General features: G+C 41.0%; 1 non-coding gene across 1 annotated transcript; it reads right to left on the bottom strand.

Annotated features, from left to right (window-relative positions):
• Positions 1 to 5,100: 5,100 nt before the first annotated feature.
• Positions 5,101 to 5,238, bottom strand: LOC119924776. The gene has a single exon (XR_005449472.1). It is a non-coding gene; the product is annotated as a small nucleolar RNA SNORA7 (small nucleolar RNA).
• Positions 5,239 to 16,726: the final 11,488 nt, after the last annotated feature.

The following is a 16,726-nucleotide window of genomic DNA, read 5'->3' as shown; positions in this document are numbered from 1 at the left end:
TCCTGAGTCTGTAGGTAGTCATCTCCATCTCGTAGCTAGCCACTACTGGCTGCAAATACAACCAGATTCACTCACATGGATGTGTCAGCCCACCAGAATTGTACTGTGTCCCAATAGACTAGTCTAGCCCTGAGCAGTGCGAAAATCTCTGTAGGCATCAGCTATACATAATGGCAATTATTCAGATCATTCTAGGAGCAACAGATTTTCCAGGTGATAGGGTGATTGCCTTACTTCACTTTGCTTTCTAAGTGGAGATACAGTGGGGAGGGGAGGAGAATTCTAGAATGGACTAGATCTGACCACCCCTGCATCTCTAAGGCACAGTTACGATGGCTAAGTGATCATGTATGTAGTGGAGTCTGGCTTGGTGGGAAGACATCTTCATAGCTTTCTTGGTCGCAGTTTTCTTCAGCAAGATTTAAATGCTGAAACCTAAGGCCCTGGAAAGCTCATGGAAAGTTTCCACAGGCAAAATATGTATTTTTATGAACCATTTTACTCCTGGCTTCTGCTCTGATGGTGTGAGGCAGGCAGTGGTCTTTCAAATGCCAACATTCCACTGGTATTGAATGTTGGCACGCTTCAAGGAATGTTCTGAGAAAACTGGATTGAAATCAAAGTGAATTTTTCACCACACACCTTGTAGGTTGGGCGATTTATAAAATAGGCAAATAGCAGGATTACCAGAATTGGAAGAAAATGTACAGATTTAAAAATCTTGCCTCCTCCATTCCCTTTCCTCTCTTCCCACCCCCAATAAACAGAAACACTTTATGCTCCCATCTCATTAGATATAAAGCCTCGTTCTGTCAGAGGGAATTCCAGGAGGCTTGGAATCTATATGAAGGATTCCTTGGTGGATATATTACCGGGCATGAGATAAGGAGGTCATCTTCAGTGTTCGATAAATGTTCCTTTCTGCAAGGCCTATTGGAAACAGCCAAGGATTGAGAGACAGGGGACCTAGTTTCTAATCCCTGCTTGGCTACTCACCTACTGTGTAACCTGTGTTTGCCGCTAGGTAGTAATAATAATAATATTAATAATAATAATAATAATATTAATAATAATAATAATAGCATTTATTAAATGCTTACTACGTGCAAAGCACTGTTCTAAGCGCTGGGGGGGTTACAAGGTGATCAGGTTGTCCCTAGGGGGGCTTACAGTCTTCATCCCCATTTTACAGATGAGGGAACTGAGGCCCAGAAAATAAATAATAATAATAATAATAGCATTTATTAAGCGCTTACTATGTGCAAGGCACTTTTCTAAGCGCTGGGGAGGTTACAAGGTGATCTGATTGCCCAATGGGGGGCTCACAGTCTTAATCCCCATTTTCCAGATGAGGTAACTGAGGTCCGGAGAAGTGAAGTGACTTGCCCAAAGTCACACAGCTGACAATTGGTGGAGCTGGGATATGAACCCATGACCTCTGACTCTAAAGCCCGTGCTCTTTCCACTGAGCCACACTACCACTGGTGGTAGACAACACTACCACTGCCCCTGCTTCACAAAATGGTAACCTTGGCATCATCCTCAACTCATCTCTCTCATTCAACCTACATCGACAATCTGTCACCAGATCAAATCTCAATCAATCACTGGTACTGACTGCTTCTTGTGAGCATCAGCCTCTTCATTCTCTCCCCATTCCAGTCAATGCCTTTGTCTGGAATGGAAGCATAAGAATTGTAGTCCTCCTATCTTCTCATATCTGCTCTATGTTGGATTGCTTCACTGGCCCGTTACAACCTTTACTTCGGCTAAAGCTAATGAATAAAAGCTTTTTCCCCAATAAGAATGACAATAATAACAATAGCGATAATATTTGTTAAGCATTTACTAAGTTCCAAGCACTGTACTAAGCACTGGGGAAGTACAAGGTAATCCGGTCCCACATGGGGCTCACAAGTCTAAGTAGAGGAAGCACAGGTACTGAGTCGCCATTTTGCAGATGAGGGAACCAAGGCACCGAGAAGGTAAGTGACTTACTCAAGTTCACACTCCTGGTAAGTGGCAGAGAAGAGATTAGAACCCAGGTCCTGTGATTCTCTGGCCCATGTTCTCTCCACTAGACCACACTGATTCACACTGCAAAAACAAGGCAATCTGGTTTTCCACCTCCTCTTTTTAAATCCCAAACTCCCATTCACATCAAAGGGAATTCTGATGAGCATAGTGAAATAGAATTCATCTGAATCTACGGGTACTACAAAGCACTTATGCCTATCTTGTGGTTTATACCACATTAAACCCAGTAAAGAATCCTGTGGTCAGCAAAACTCACCATACACATTGGGTTTCCCAGCCCTCGATAATTTTTACAAGGTGAAGAGGCTGTGCCGCAGAATGAGTTCAAGTAGGACCACCAATCCATAGACTTTTGATCACCTTCAACCTGAATCCAGCATGTACTGCAATTCTTGCAGGGTGAAAATACAACCCGAGAATGTGCACACTTAGAGGACTGGTCCATGCTGAATACAAGTCAATAGAACAGTGCTGCTACAGCAAATGGAAACAGGAGGAAAGGATTCTGACCAGAATGGAAGGGTAGCTGCCTATGTCGTCTACAAGGAAACAATTGACACCACGTTCCCCAGATGAAACTCATTTCCAGTCCACTTCCATGGCCGCCTCTCACACATTTCTTCCAGGCTCCCCTGCCTGGTCAGCTGGAAGGAAGGAGGAAGATATGTGGTCAAAAGAAAAGGGACATGTAGAGGCAGAACAGAAAGCCCAACCTACTCACAGTTCTGTGCATCTTTACTCACGGGCATGCCCAATTTTCTCTCTCCTACATAACAGGTATAGCACTCTTAGACACCTCTCTCCTCCTGCACCAGTGGGCATCTCCAAACCCTACTGCCCTGCAAAGTCCATACAGTATGCATAGAGCCATAATACCATAATATCCAGCAAAAAGGGATGGGTTCATCCACTCCCATCAACAAGGGCTTCATTCTCCCTCTGATGCACGACTGTTGGGTCCCAAGTATCATGGTGAGGCAGGATCCAGAGACTGAGAAGAATTTGCACAGCTAATACGTGTACTACTAACTCAGTTCTGCTCAACAGACATCTTAGTGGTAAGAAAAACAGTCAACTCTTCATCCTGAGCAAAGAGAGGAGTGGGTGTTTGCCTGAAGGAAGTCCTCAGGTTTCACTCTTAGCACTTGGGATTTCTTTAGATTCTACTTGTAAATATTTTTGTATTGTCTCCCCCATTATGAGTATAAGCTGACGGTGAGCAGGGACTATGTCTTGTGATGAGAATGATGATGATAAATGTATTTATTAAGTGCTATGTCCCAAGTATTGTGCTAAAACAAAATGGCCTAGTGGAAAGAGTGTGGACCTGGGATTCAGAGGACCTGGTTCTAATACTGGTTCTTTCAATTGTTTGTTGTGTGATTTTGGACGTCACTTCCCAGTGCTTACAACAGTGACTGACACATAATCACTTAGCAAATGCCATCATTATTATTCTCTGTGCCCCAGTTTCCTTAACTGTAAAATGTTATTAAACCCTACTTCGACTTTGAGCCCCATGTGAGGCAGGGATTGTGCCCAATGTGATTATTTTGTATCTATCTCAGCACTTAGTACGGTGCCTGGCACATAGTAAGTGCATAACAAATATAATGATAACCACAAAAAGAAACACTGAGGAAGATACAAGATTCTCAGATCAGACACCTCCCCTATCCCATATGGGGCTCACAGTCTAACTTATCCCCATTTTACTGAGGAGGAAACCTGGGCTTATTTTGTACTTCTCCAAGCCCTAGGCACACTACTTTTTAGAAAACATTACTACTACTACTACTACTCTGATGATGAGTCATACTACTACTAGTATTACTAGCCCCCAACCCTGTGTTCTGTGACATGTAGGAGTGCCTAGGAGATTTCTTAAGATGTGTTGAGGTGGACCTGCTCTGAAAAGAGAATTGCATCGGCTGAACAAACCCACAAAAAATTCTTCACGGGAAAAGAAAAGGGCTGAACAAATTGTTCTTTTTATTTAGAAAAAAATTTCAGCAAGAGATTCCTCTCCTCTTGTGAGATATATCAGTTTCAATCACTCTACCTCAGTTTTTCTCTCTGTAAAGTGATTTCTTCTGAGAATTTGCATGTGTGATTCAGTATTTTATACAAAAAAAGTGAATAGGGAAATGTGGTCAGGAACCTTCAAGATTCAGCTATCAATCCCCAAGTTTGATTTCCTTAAAGGTCTGGTTTTGACTGCTACAATTTAGTTTAATAGTTGAAGTATGTAAGCTCAGGCCAGGGAAAAACTGCTTTAGGGATATATTCCAATACAATAAAACTCAGTCTTGGTATATCTCAATATAGTACAAATCGCCTCATAAAAAAGACTCATCAATAAGAGGGAATAGACTCTGATTTATTTTTAGATTTCTTATTTGCAATTAATATTTACTAAGGCTCCAGGGACTGAAATTACCTCAGTCTTTTGCTTCAGGTCTAAAATTGCAGCTGCAGGCTTTTTTTTTTTTTGTTGCCATGGCAATTCCTGGAATGCAAGCATTGTATTTCTTGTAGCTGTTAGAATGATAAGAGTAGCCAAGGTAGCAACTACCACCAAGAGACAGATAAATGGTCTCATAAGTGATCTTAATTACCAATTTAAAGTTACTGTGATATCTGGAAAGCAATACTAACTTTGGCAGGCTTTGATCATGTGGTCAAGTTTGTCAACTAGGACAAAATATCCAACAAAATACACATTCTCTGTTTATCACGTCAGTGTCAGCTAGGATTAGCTACAGAAGGTGAGCGAAAAGAAAATCTATATTTAGCTTTACATGTGGTAGGAAATCTCTCTGAATACCATATCTTGCTGTTGTTGTCTTACGCTGTTGAGTCATGTCTGACCCATAGCAAAGCCATGGATGCATCTCTCCAAAAACGCCCCACTTCCGTCTCCAATCGTTCTGGTAGCGTATCCATAGAGTTTTCTTGGTGAAAATACGGAAGTGGTTTACTATTGCCTCCTTCTGCACAGTAAATGAGTCTCTGCCCCCGATTCTCTCCCATGCTTTTGCTGCCCAGCGCACGTGAGTTTTGACTTGTAGCAGATTGCCTTCCACTCACTAGACACTGCCCAAGCTAGGAATGGAATGGATAGGCCTCTGCCTGGCTCTCCCTCCTGTAGTCGAGACTGGTAGAGGACTGGAAACTCTCCAGGTGTGACCCTGAGAGGGTTATCATATCTTACTTTGTAGAAAACACAATCCCCTTTTTCAAACCAAAAAAAAAAAATCAATCAATGGTTCTTATTGAGCACTTACTGTGTGCAGATCACTGTTCTAAGCACTTGGGAGAGTACAGTACAACCACATTGATAGACATGTTCCCTGTTCATAAGGAGCTTTAGTCTAAAGGAGAAGTCAGGCATTAAAATGAATTATGGGGGCAATAAATATTTGTGGGGGCAAATATCAAGTTCTTAAAAAAGAAATCCAGAAGAGAAAAGTGAGGAAATAAAAGCCTAGAATTGAACTGCATCTTTTTTGTTGAACAATCACAATCATTAATACTTAAAAAAGTAAAAATTAAGAATAGTGTTTGTGCCTTTCTATTTCTCTTTGAAATATCTGTTTGACATCAATGAAATTATCTATAGGAAATTAGGCCCAAGAAGCAGTAGCAGAAGAACAGCCAACAGTTGCTCATTCCTTTTAAGATCAAACAGAAACTCCTAACAATCAATCAGTGGTATTTATTAACTATGCTATTTGTTAAGCACTTACTATGTGCCAGGCACTGTACTAAGCTCTGGGGTGGATACAAGCAAATCGGGTTGGACGCTGTCCCTGTCCCCCGGGGGGCTCACAGTCTCAATCCCTATTTTACAGATGAGGTAACAGAGGTCCAGAGAAATGAAGTGACTTTCCCAGGGCCACACAATAGACAAGCGGCTGAGCTGGAATTAGAACCTGTGATCTTCTGACTCCAGGGCCCTTGCTCTGTCTACTATGTCATACTGCTTCTAAACTTACTGTATGCAGAATACTATACTAAATGCTTGGGAGAGTACAGTATAGCTGAGTTGGTAGCCATATTCCCTGCCTAAAACATCCTTATAGTCTAGAGGGACCGTTGGCTTTTTTTATATATATATATTTGTTAAGAGCTTACTATGTGTTGAGCACCATTCTAAGCACTGAAGTAGATGTAAGTTTTTCAGGTTGGGCAGTCGCACTGTTCCTCACTAGGTGACCTACTCTCTTGGCCTTCTCTCACAACATGCAGTTAACACCAACAACATTAATTACCTAGAGAGCAGCAACCCACATTCTGTTGTCCCCAGGCAGCAGAGGGGGTCTGGTGGGGTTAGATGTATGGAAGAAAAGAAGGAAGTGAGGGGAAGAGAGGTATTGAGATAGGGTAAGAAGTTCTTGGGCAATATCAATCAATCAATCAATCAATCGTATTTATTGAGCGCTTACTATGTGCAGAGCACTGTACTAAGCGCTTGGGAAGTACAAATTGGCATCACATAGAGACAGTCCCTACCCAACAGTGGGCTCACAGTCTAAAAGGGGGAGACAGAGAACAGAACCAAACATACCAACAAAATAAAATAAGTAGGATAGAAATGTACAAGTAAAATAAATAAATAAATAAATAGAGTAATAAATATGTACAACCATATATACATATATACAGGTGCTGTGGGGAAGGGAAGGAGGTAAGACGGGGGGATGGAGAGGGGGACGAGGGGGAGAGGAAAGAAGGGGCTCAGTCTGGGAAGGCCTCCTGGAGGAGGTGAGCTCTCAGCAGGGCCTTGAAGGGAGGAAGAGAGCTAGCTTGGCGGATGGGCAGAGGGAGGTTATTCCAGGCCCGGGGGATGACGTGGGCCGGGGGTCGATGGCGGGACAGGCGAGAGCGAGGTACAGTGAGGAGATTAGTGGTGGAGGAGCGGAGGGTGCGGGCTGGGCAGTAGAAGGAGAGAAGGGAGGTGAGGTAGGAGGGGGCGAGGTGATGGACAGCCTTGAAGCCCAGGGTGAGGAGTTTCTGCCTGATGCGCAGATTGATCGGTAGCCATTGGAGGTTTTTGAGGAGGGGAGTAATATGTCCAGAGCGTTTCTGGACAAAGATAATCCGGGCAGCAGCATGAAGTATGGATTGAAGTGGAGAGAGACACGAGGATGGGAGATCCGAGAGAAGGCTAGTGCAGTAGTCCAGACGGGATAGGATGAGAGCTTGAATGAGCAGGGTAGCGGTTTGGATGGAGGGGAAAGGGCGGATCTTGGCAATGTTGCGGAGCTGAGACCGGCAGGTTTTGGTGACGGCTTGGATGTGAGGGGTGAATGAGAGAGCAGAGTCGAGGATGACACAGTTAAGCAGTTACTGTGTGCCAAGCACATAGTGCTAAGCACTGGGGTAGATGTAACCTATCAAGTACATGTCCCACATGGGGCTCACAGTCTTAATCTGCATTTTACAGATGCAGTAATTGAGTCACAAAGAAGGTAAGTGACCTACAGGTGAAAAAAACTAGGTACATCATTTAATAAGAAAGCTGAAACTTTAAAATATATTTTTTTGTAAATTATTCAAATGGATGGCTGGTTGAAAAGACTAGATTGCTGTTGATCTTTGAGGTTTACTGTATCAAAAGCACACACATGGCAGCACTCTTGAACTGGAATTTCAAATGCGTCCTCAAGAATCTGTTACACCAGTGGAAATGCCTTATTGTTTCTAGGGAAACAGAGGGGTTGAGATCACAGGCTCTGTACTTTCAACTCTTTCCAAACTGAGCTAAAAGATATTACTAATGACATCCTAATTTAGAACTTTTTAAAATTCAAACATGTTCAAGCCTTGTAAGTAGGATTTTTTAAAATTAATTTCAACTAAAAAGTTACTATCCAGATGCATTTAATTCATTTTGAAGTAAAATGGTCTGATTATGGTTAAAATCATTATGTGTCACATATGTTAAAAAAATCAAAATTAGTTTTGTTAAATACATTTTAAATGAGGATTATCTTCTGCTGAAAGGCCCATTTTGGTAAATAAACCTTTTAAAGATATATGATATCAGTAAATGAATGCACACATTCATAGTCCTCTAGTACATTTTCACATCTGCTGTATTCAACTTTATTCTTCCAGATATTTCCCCCAAAGAATGCCTTTGGCAAATATTTTGATCTCAGAGTAGAGCTGAAATCAGTTTGAATTCTACCAACTCTCAACCCTATAGTTTTTATTGTTTTTGTTCTTTGTTGTTAGAAACAACTGGTGTTGGACCTAAAAAATAGAACCTAAAAAGAAAACATCTGTCTCTCAGTAGTGTTATGTCAGTTAAACTTGTCTTGTCTTATGCCATCGAGTCGGTTCCCACCCATAGCAACACCACGGACACATCTCTCTCAGAATTCCCGACTTTCCATCTTCAATCGTTCTGGTAGTGCATCCAAAAAGTTTTCTTGGTAAAAATACAGAAGTGGTTTACCACTGCCGCCTTCCACGCAGTAAACTCAAGTCTCTGCCCAGCATGGGTGAGTTTTGACTTGTAGCAGATTGCCTTCCACTCGCTAGCCACTACCCAAGCTAGAGATGGAATGGGTAGGCCACTGCTTGACTCTCCCTCCCGTAGCCAAGATTGGTAGAGTACTGGAAACTTTCCAGGTGAGGCCCTCAAATGGGAGTCATCTCAACTATCTAAATTTAAGTATTGAATGATTTGGCACCTACAACAATAGCATATGAATGCCTACTGTGTGAGCAGACATCATAATGTATGGTAGAAAGTCCTGCCCTTGAGGCGAAGGAATTTTTTTTATTTGTTCTAGACTTCTCCCTCACTTACCACTTCACTACTTCTATTCTATCTAAGCACTTAAAGGAAGAAGCAGCATGAGCCAGTAAAAAGAGCCCAGACCTGGGGATCAGAGGTCCTGGGTCATAATCCCGGTTCAGCCATCTGCCTGACCTTGGACAAGTCACTTAAAAGTATCTATGACTATGTTTCCCCACCTGTAAAATAGAGATTCAATAACTGTTCTCCCTCATTTTTAGACCGTGATCCTCAGTGCTTAGAACAGTGCTTTGCACATAGAAAATGCTTAACAAATACCATCATTATTATTATTTTTGTGTTAGTCAGGGAATGTGAACATTTTGGGTATATTGTATCTACCCTAGTGCTTGGGCCCTAACAAATGCTTTAACAAATATTTAAATTATTATTACTTCCAACTTCACGTAGCACCCATGTACATATCTTAAGTGTCCTGTTAAGCACTAACTCATGTACATGGACTCGTGGCCCATTTTTCCTCCACCTACTTTCTAGACTGTGAGCCTGTTGTTGGGTAGGGACTGTCTCTATATGTTGCCAACTTGTACTTCCCAAGCGCTTAGTACAGTGCCCTGCACACAGTAAGCGCTCAATAAATAAGATTGAATGAATGAATGGATGAATGAATGAATGAATATTAGTTCTGTGCCTGGCTCCCAGCTAGACTGTAAGCTCTTTGAAGGCAAGAATGATGGATCCTAATTCTACTGTACCTTATGCTCAATAGTCTGCACCCAGAAGAAGCTCAGTACAGTGCAGAGCACTGTATTAAGCACTTGGGAGAGCCCATTCCAACAGAATTAGCAGAAACGTTCCTTGACCCAAACAAGCTACAAAGAAAGAGGAAGCTATATGTAGTTCAGATACCAGCTTAAGAGAAGCTTAAGAGAAGCAGCATGGCTCAGTGAAAAGAGCCCAGGCTTCGGAGTCAGAGGTCATGGGTTCAAATCCCAGCTCCACCAATTGTCAGCTGTGTGACTTTGGGCAAGTCACTTAACTTCTCTGTGCCTCATTTCCCTCATCTGTAAAATGGGGATTAAGACTGTGAGCCCCCCGTGGGACAACCTGATCATCCTGTAACCTCCCCAGTGCTTAGAACAGTGTTTTGCTCATAGTAAGCGCTTAATAAATGTCATTATTATTATTATACCAAATTCTCCCTCCCCTCAGCTCCACTACAGCACTTATGTATGTAGCTATAGATTATATATTAATGTCTGTATCCCCCAAAAAGCCTGTTCACCGTGGGCGGGGGACATGTCTACCAACTCTGTTGTATTCTCCCAAGTGCTTGGTACAGTGCTCTGCACACAGCTAGTGCACAATACTATTGATTGACTGATTGATTGCTCTCCATGCTGTACTGCATAGGGACTGCAGCTCAGAAACAGAACCAAATAGAGCCCTGTTCATCAGAGCAGAGTGAGCTCCGATGGTGCAGTCTCAAGGAAAGGAGTGGAAAACCAACCTCACATCAATGTGCACAAGGTCAGAGGAAGTGACATCACGGAACACCCTGGAGAAGAGGCCAAGTGTGTCATGATCAACCAAAGCTTTCTCAGCTCTCGTTTCTCTATTTCAGGGTGTACTAATCCTCTCATGGTAGGCCTTTCACACCTGCATCAAACAGAAACTCCTTACCATCCGCTTTCAAGCAATCAATTACCTTGTCCCCTCCTACCTCATCTCACTACTCTCCTACTACAACCCAGACCTCTCACTTCTCTCCTCAATGTCAGCTGATTCATGGTAGCTTGATCTCATCTATCTCGATGCTGGTTTCTCGCCCACATTCTGCCTCTAGCCAGGAATGCCCTCCTTTTCATATCAGACAGGCAATTACACTCCTCGTCTTCAAAGCCTTATTGAAGACACATCTCCTCCAAGAGGCCTTCCCCAACTAAATTTCCTGTTATCCCACTCCCTTCTGCAGCACTCTGACTTGTTCCCTTTATTCACCAACCCCTCCTCCCTGGCCCTCTGCCCCACAGCACTTATGTACGAATCTGTAATTTATTTACTTATATTAATGTCGTTCTCTTCCTCTAGATGGTGAGCTCATTGTGGGCAGGGAATGTATCTGTTATATTGTTATGTTAAACTCTCCCAAGTGCTTGGTACAGTGCTCTGCACACAGTAGGTGCACAATAAATTAGATTGACTGCTACTAATCAGATCCCTTGTACCTTGTATCCCCCCAGCACTTAGAACAGTGCTTGGCACATAGTAAACACTTAACAAATACCAACATTATTATTATTATTATTATTATCCCTCAAGGTTATTTCTTGTCTGATGATTGTTCTTATGTTGAGACTTAAGGATAACTAAAGTCAGTTTCAAATTCTGAAAATGCTAGCAATCAGAATTTGCTAATGATTGACTTTCTGTTTTAGACAATTGATCAGTCTCTTCAGAGTTACCACTGTGGACTAGAATTCTGCCCAGATTACATGGAAAAATGGGTCTCCATGTGCCAATCGCACCTGAATTGGCAGAGAATGTGTGATAGTAGTTTCAAGAATAGTTAAATTGAATTATGACATTTTGATGAAGGGAGTTCAAGATCACTTTCATGAAAACTAATACGAAAAACCCATAGCAAAGCCGAAATTCTTGATGCTGAGGGTTTAAATATATAAGTGCCACAGTTGATTGACTGATATGACAATTAAAAATCCAGTTTTTAGGGGTTGCATTAGCTATCAGAGTATTGTTAGGAGTTCTGTATCTCAAAGAAAGTAGGTGGAGGGGAGAGGTTATATTAAAGCACTTGACTGCAGTGTGATTGATTATTTTGTATCGATCACAGAGCTTAATACAGTGCTTGGCCTTGCATAAGAATTTATTCATTCATTCATTCATTCAATCATATCTATTGAGCGCTTACTGTGTGCAGAGCACTGTACTAAGTGCTTGGGAAGTACAAGTTGGTAACATATAGAGACGGTCCCTACCCAACAGTGGGCTCACAGTCTAGAAGGGGGAGACAGACAACAAAACAAAACATATTAACAAAATAAAATAAATAGAATAAACATGTACAAATAGAGTAATAAATCCATACAAACATAAATACATATATACAGGTGCTGTGGGGAGGGGAAGAAGGTAAGGCAGGGGGGATGTGGAGGGGGAGGAGGGGGTGAGGAAGGAGGGGGCTCAGTCTGGGGCTCCCATCAATATTACAATGATTATTATTACTGAGATCTCAATTCATTTTATCATTGCTGCTTCTTTGTCTTCATAGCCTGACACTAGTCTAAAGAAAGAAATTAAAAAATAGTATCTCATTATTTCTTCTTCGCAAAGTTTTGTGGGCATCCCTATAGTATTTTTTGCTCTTTGAGGTGGTTGCAAATCAATTATCAATCAATAATTATTATTTATTGAACGTCTCTGTACAGATCACTGTACTCAGGGCTTGGGAAATTGGTTAAACCCCTCCATCAATTAATCAGGAGTATTTACTAGCATCTATTGTCTGCAGATGACTGTACTAAGCACTTAGGAAATACAATAGAGTGTGATGACACACTCCCTGTCCACAAGGAGCTTAGAGCCTAGAATTTAAACCCCTTGGGGTCTGGCAATGTGTCACTACCTCATTTTGTACTTTCCAAGTGCTTAGAGAAGCAGCGTGGCTCAGTGGAAAAAGCACGGGCTTTGGAGTCAGAGGCCATGGGTTCGAATCCCGCCTCTGCCACATGCCTGCTGTGTGATCTTGGGCAAGTCACTTAACTTCTCTGAGCCTTAGCTACCTCATCTGTAAAATGGGGATTAAGACTGTGAGCCCCATGTGGGACAACTTGATCACCTTGTATCCAGTGCTTAGAACAGTGTTTTGCATATAGTAAGTGCTTAACAAATGCAATCATTATTATTATTATTATTATTATTATTATTATTATTAGCATAATATATACCCCTACCTTGCCTCACTGATTTTCTACTATAGCCCAGCCCACCCACTTCAACACAACACTAGCTTGCTTGCTGTGCCTCAATCTCTGTCTCCCGTGAACCCCTTTCCCATGTCCTCCCTCTGACCTAGAATGACCTCCCCCTCTATATTTGCTAGACCAACACTCTCTCCACCTTCAAAACTTTATTAAGGTCACATATCCACCAAGATGCCTCCTCCAAGTAGATGCTCTTTTCCCCGACTCTCTCTCCCTTCTCCATCTTTATCTCTAATATATTCGCCCCACACTCAGACCCTAAGCACTTATCAATCATATTAAGCACTTACTGCGTGCGGATCACTGTACTAAGCACTTGGGAGAGTATGATATAACGGAGTTGATAGACACATTCCCTGCCCACAGTGAGCTTACAGTCTAGAGGGATGAGTTTTCAGTCTCACATATATCCATCATTTAATTTATATTAATGTCTACACTGTAAGCTCTTTGGGGGCAGAGAATATGACTGCTGGCTCTGTTGCATTGTACTCTACCAATACAGTCTTCTGATCACATCCAGTGCTCAGTCAATATGATTGATATATATTATACCCAGTGTGTGCTTGATAAATGCTACTACAACTTCTACCAAAGAGTTAGAAGACACTATCCCTGCCCTCAGAGAGTTTACTACCCGGCAAGATTCTTTTCGCAGATTTTCTTTGTTGCTGATGCCAAGCCATGTCATTTCTTACCTCCTTCCCTTCCCCACAGCACCTGTATATATGTATATATTTGTACATATTTATTATTCTATTTATTTATTTATTTATTTTACTTGTACATATCTATTCTATTTATTTTATTTTGTTAGTATGTTTGGTTTTGTTCTCTGTCTCCCCATTCTAGACTGTGAGCTCACTGTTGGGTAGGGACTGTCTCTGTATGTTGCCAACTTGTACTTCCCAAGCACTTAGTACAGTGCTTTGCACACAGTAAGCACTCAATAAATACGATTGATTGATTGATTTGTAATGTCACAGGGATGAAATGACCACCCAGAGTACTAATAGAGACAAACAGTACATGCTCTATAGGACACCTAGTTGCTGAAAAGAGAATGAATTCGATTTTCAAAGTCCTGATACCCAACTGCAAATCTCCCAAATATTTTGAAGCAAATTCACACATTTGTTCATAAAATATGCAGATCCACAGAACTTTTTTTTAATAGTATTTGTTAAGCACTTACTGTGTGACAGGCACTGTACTAAAGCACTGAGGTAGATACAAAGTAATCAGGGAGGACAAAGTCATTATCTTAATCCCCGTTTTACAGGTAAAGTAACTTGGACACAAAGAAGTTAAGTGACTTGCCCAAGGACACACCACAGACAAGCAGAAGCAGGATTAGAACCCAAGTCCTCTGACTCTCAGGCTTGTGCTCTTTCCATTGGTCACAGTTATTTTTTGTTGGTTTTAAATAAAGAACACTACTGAAGACTTATTTGTTTCTTTATCTCCTAGGGGAGTTGTGCATGACACGCAAATTCGTGAAACATTCCATATTTTTCTGAAATGCCCTCCCTCCATATGTCCGCCAAACTAGCTCTCTTCCTCCCTTCAAAGCCATATTGAGAGCTCATCTCCTCCAAGAAGCCTTCCCAGACTGAGCCCCCTTTTTCTTCTCCTCCTCCCCATCCTCCCCACCCTACCCCCTTCCCCTCCCACAGCACTTGTATATATTTGAACAGATTTATTAGTCTATTTTACTTGTACATATTTACTACTCTATTTTGTTAATGATGTGCATATAGCTGTAATTCTATTTATTCTGATGGTTTTAACACCTGTCTACATGCTTCTTTTTGTTGTCTGTCTCCCCCTTCTAGACTGTGAGCCCATTGTTGGGTAGGGACCGTCTCTATATGTTGCCAACTTGTACTTCCCAAGTGCTTAGTACAGTGCTCTGCACACAGTAAGCGTTCAGTAAATACGATTCAATGAATATATCAGGTAGATCACCTTTTACACAGTCTATATGATCTTTTACAGTCATGCAGATTTCCTTTATGTCTGATTTTCAAAATGAAGAGGTCTGAGATCTGTGAACACCTCCTCTAAAGGATATGTCAATCGCTGCAAGTCGAAAGTTCAGCAAATATTATTGAAATCCTTATAAAAGTCTATTGCAAAAAGAACAATCAAACTTTTGGTTATTTTAACAGATCAGCTACTCATTTCAAAACACTTCAATTTTCACTTTTTTTCCTTTTAACTCCTTTAAAACAAAGAGAAATGACAAATCAGTGCAACCCAAAATGAATTCTTATATTCACATTTAACCTGAATGCTTGGAAGAAATGACAAATCAGAGCAAACCAAAATGAATTCTTATATTCACATTTAACCGGAATGCTTGGGAAAAATTAAGGCTAGTAAAACAAGAAAGCTGTTCTCTCTGAAAATCAAGACAAGCTAGGAAAAACAAAATTATACATTAGATTGCCAGCTTATTTTAACATCCTTCCTCCCTGAAGAAGTAAATATGGTACTGTAGAGTAATACATAATTTTAACTGACAGTATGTTAGACAATCTACCTCTCTGGCATGGCAAAGCCTAGGGAGTAACTACAATTGCATCATCTTACATGATAGCGCACTGATGTCTCTGCTCAAAAGCAGGAACAGACAAAGCTGGATAAAACAGAGGCTAAAGCATCCCATATAACAAAGCAGAAACCCCCAGACATTCCCTTATCTCCTCTTTAGAAATGACTAGAACATGGAACTAAAATAATAAGTAAATAGGAAAAAATGTTGGCGTTTTATGACATAGCTATGTGGTATTCCCACAGTTTAAATGAGTTAAGCATTTAATAATCCATGCCAGCAAATATGCTGAAGAGGTGAAGCAAAACTACAGTATCAAGTACTAAGGCAACTGGATCAGATAACTCTGTTTGCACTGTATGATAAACATATCATATTGGATTTAATTATCTATGATGCCTATAGTATTGCCAGCTGTATTCTAATTCAAATCATTCCTTCACTTGTTTGCCAAAATGTTTAAGAATTTATTTTACAATATATGAGAACTTTATTTTTTTAAAAATCCAACTATGTAGAGTATGGGGAGGGGGGTTAAAGTCAAATTCTCTTTTCATGCTTTATGTGGACAAGCAAATCTCATCTAAGTGTACAGTGTACTTTACCTTCGGGAGGAAAGATTTACAAACGCTTTGCTCAGTATTGAACAATTATTTCTTTTTCTATCACCTTTATAGCTTAGCTGAGACACATTGCACAGTTAACCATCGCTGGACCTTTGATTTTCAAAGGGTCTCTACTAAGGTTAAAGCAAATTCTCAGCATAAGCAAATTTTTATTTTACTAGAGAATTTAAATGGAATTTTTACCACAGGCTCTTACGCCTTGCAATACTTTTGTACCCTACAGGATCATTTAAAAGCCCTTATTTTAAGGTCTGAGTCTTAAAGGCTGGAGCTCAGAGACCAACAACAGGCCTTAGAACCAGAGAGAAATGTCATGATTAATAATAATAGCAAGACCTTATTTTAAGGTCTGAGTCTTAAAGGCTAGAGCCCAGAGACCAACAACAGGCCTTAGAACCAGAGAGAAATGCCATGATTAATAATAATAGCAAGCCCTTATTTTAAGGTCTGAGTCTTAAAGGCTAGAGCCCAGAGACCTACAACAGGCCTTAGAACCAGAGAGAAATGCCATGATAATAATAATAGCAAGCATTGTGTGGAACACTCCACACAATGCTTGCTATTATTATTATCATGGCATTTGTTAAGTACTGTTCTAAGCATTGGGGTAGATACAAGTTAATCAAGCTGGACACAGTCTCTGTCCTATATAGGACTCACAGTCAAAGTAAGAGAGAGAACAGATATTTCATCCCCACTTTACAGTTGAGGAAACAGATGCAGAAAAGTA

Source organism: Tachyglossus aculeatus, chromosome 2 (assembly GCF_015852505.1).
Source record: "Tachyglossus aculeatus isolate mTacAcu1 chromosome 2, mTacAcu1.pri, whole genome shotgun sequence".
Lineage (NCBI taxonomy): Eukaryota > Metazoa > Chordata > Mammalia > Monotremata > Tachyglossidae > Tachyglossus > Tachyglossus aculeatus.
The sequence above is the reverse complement of the archived record's forward strand: the minus strand, read 5'-3'. Positions and strand labels throughout refer to the sequence as shown.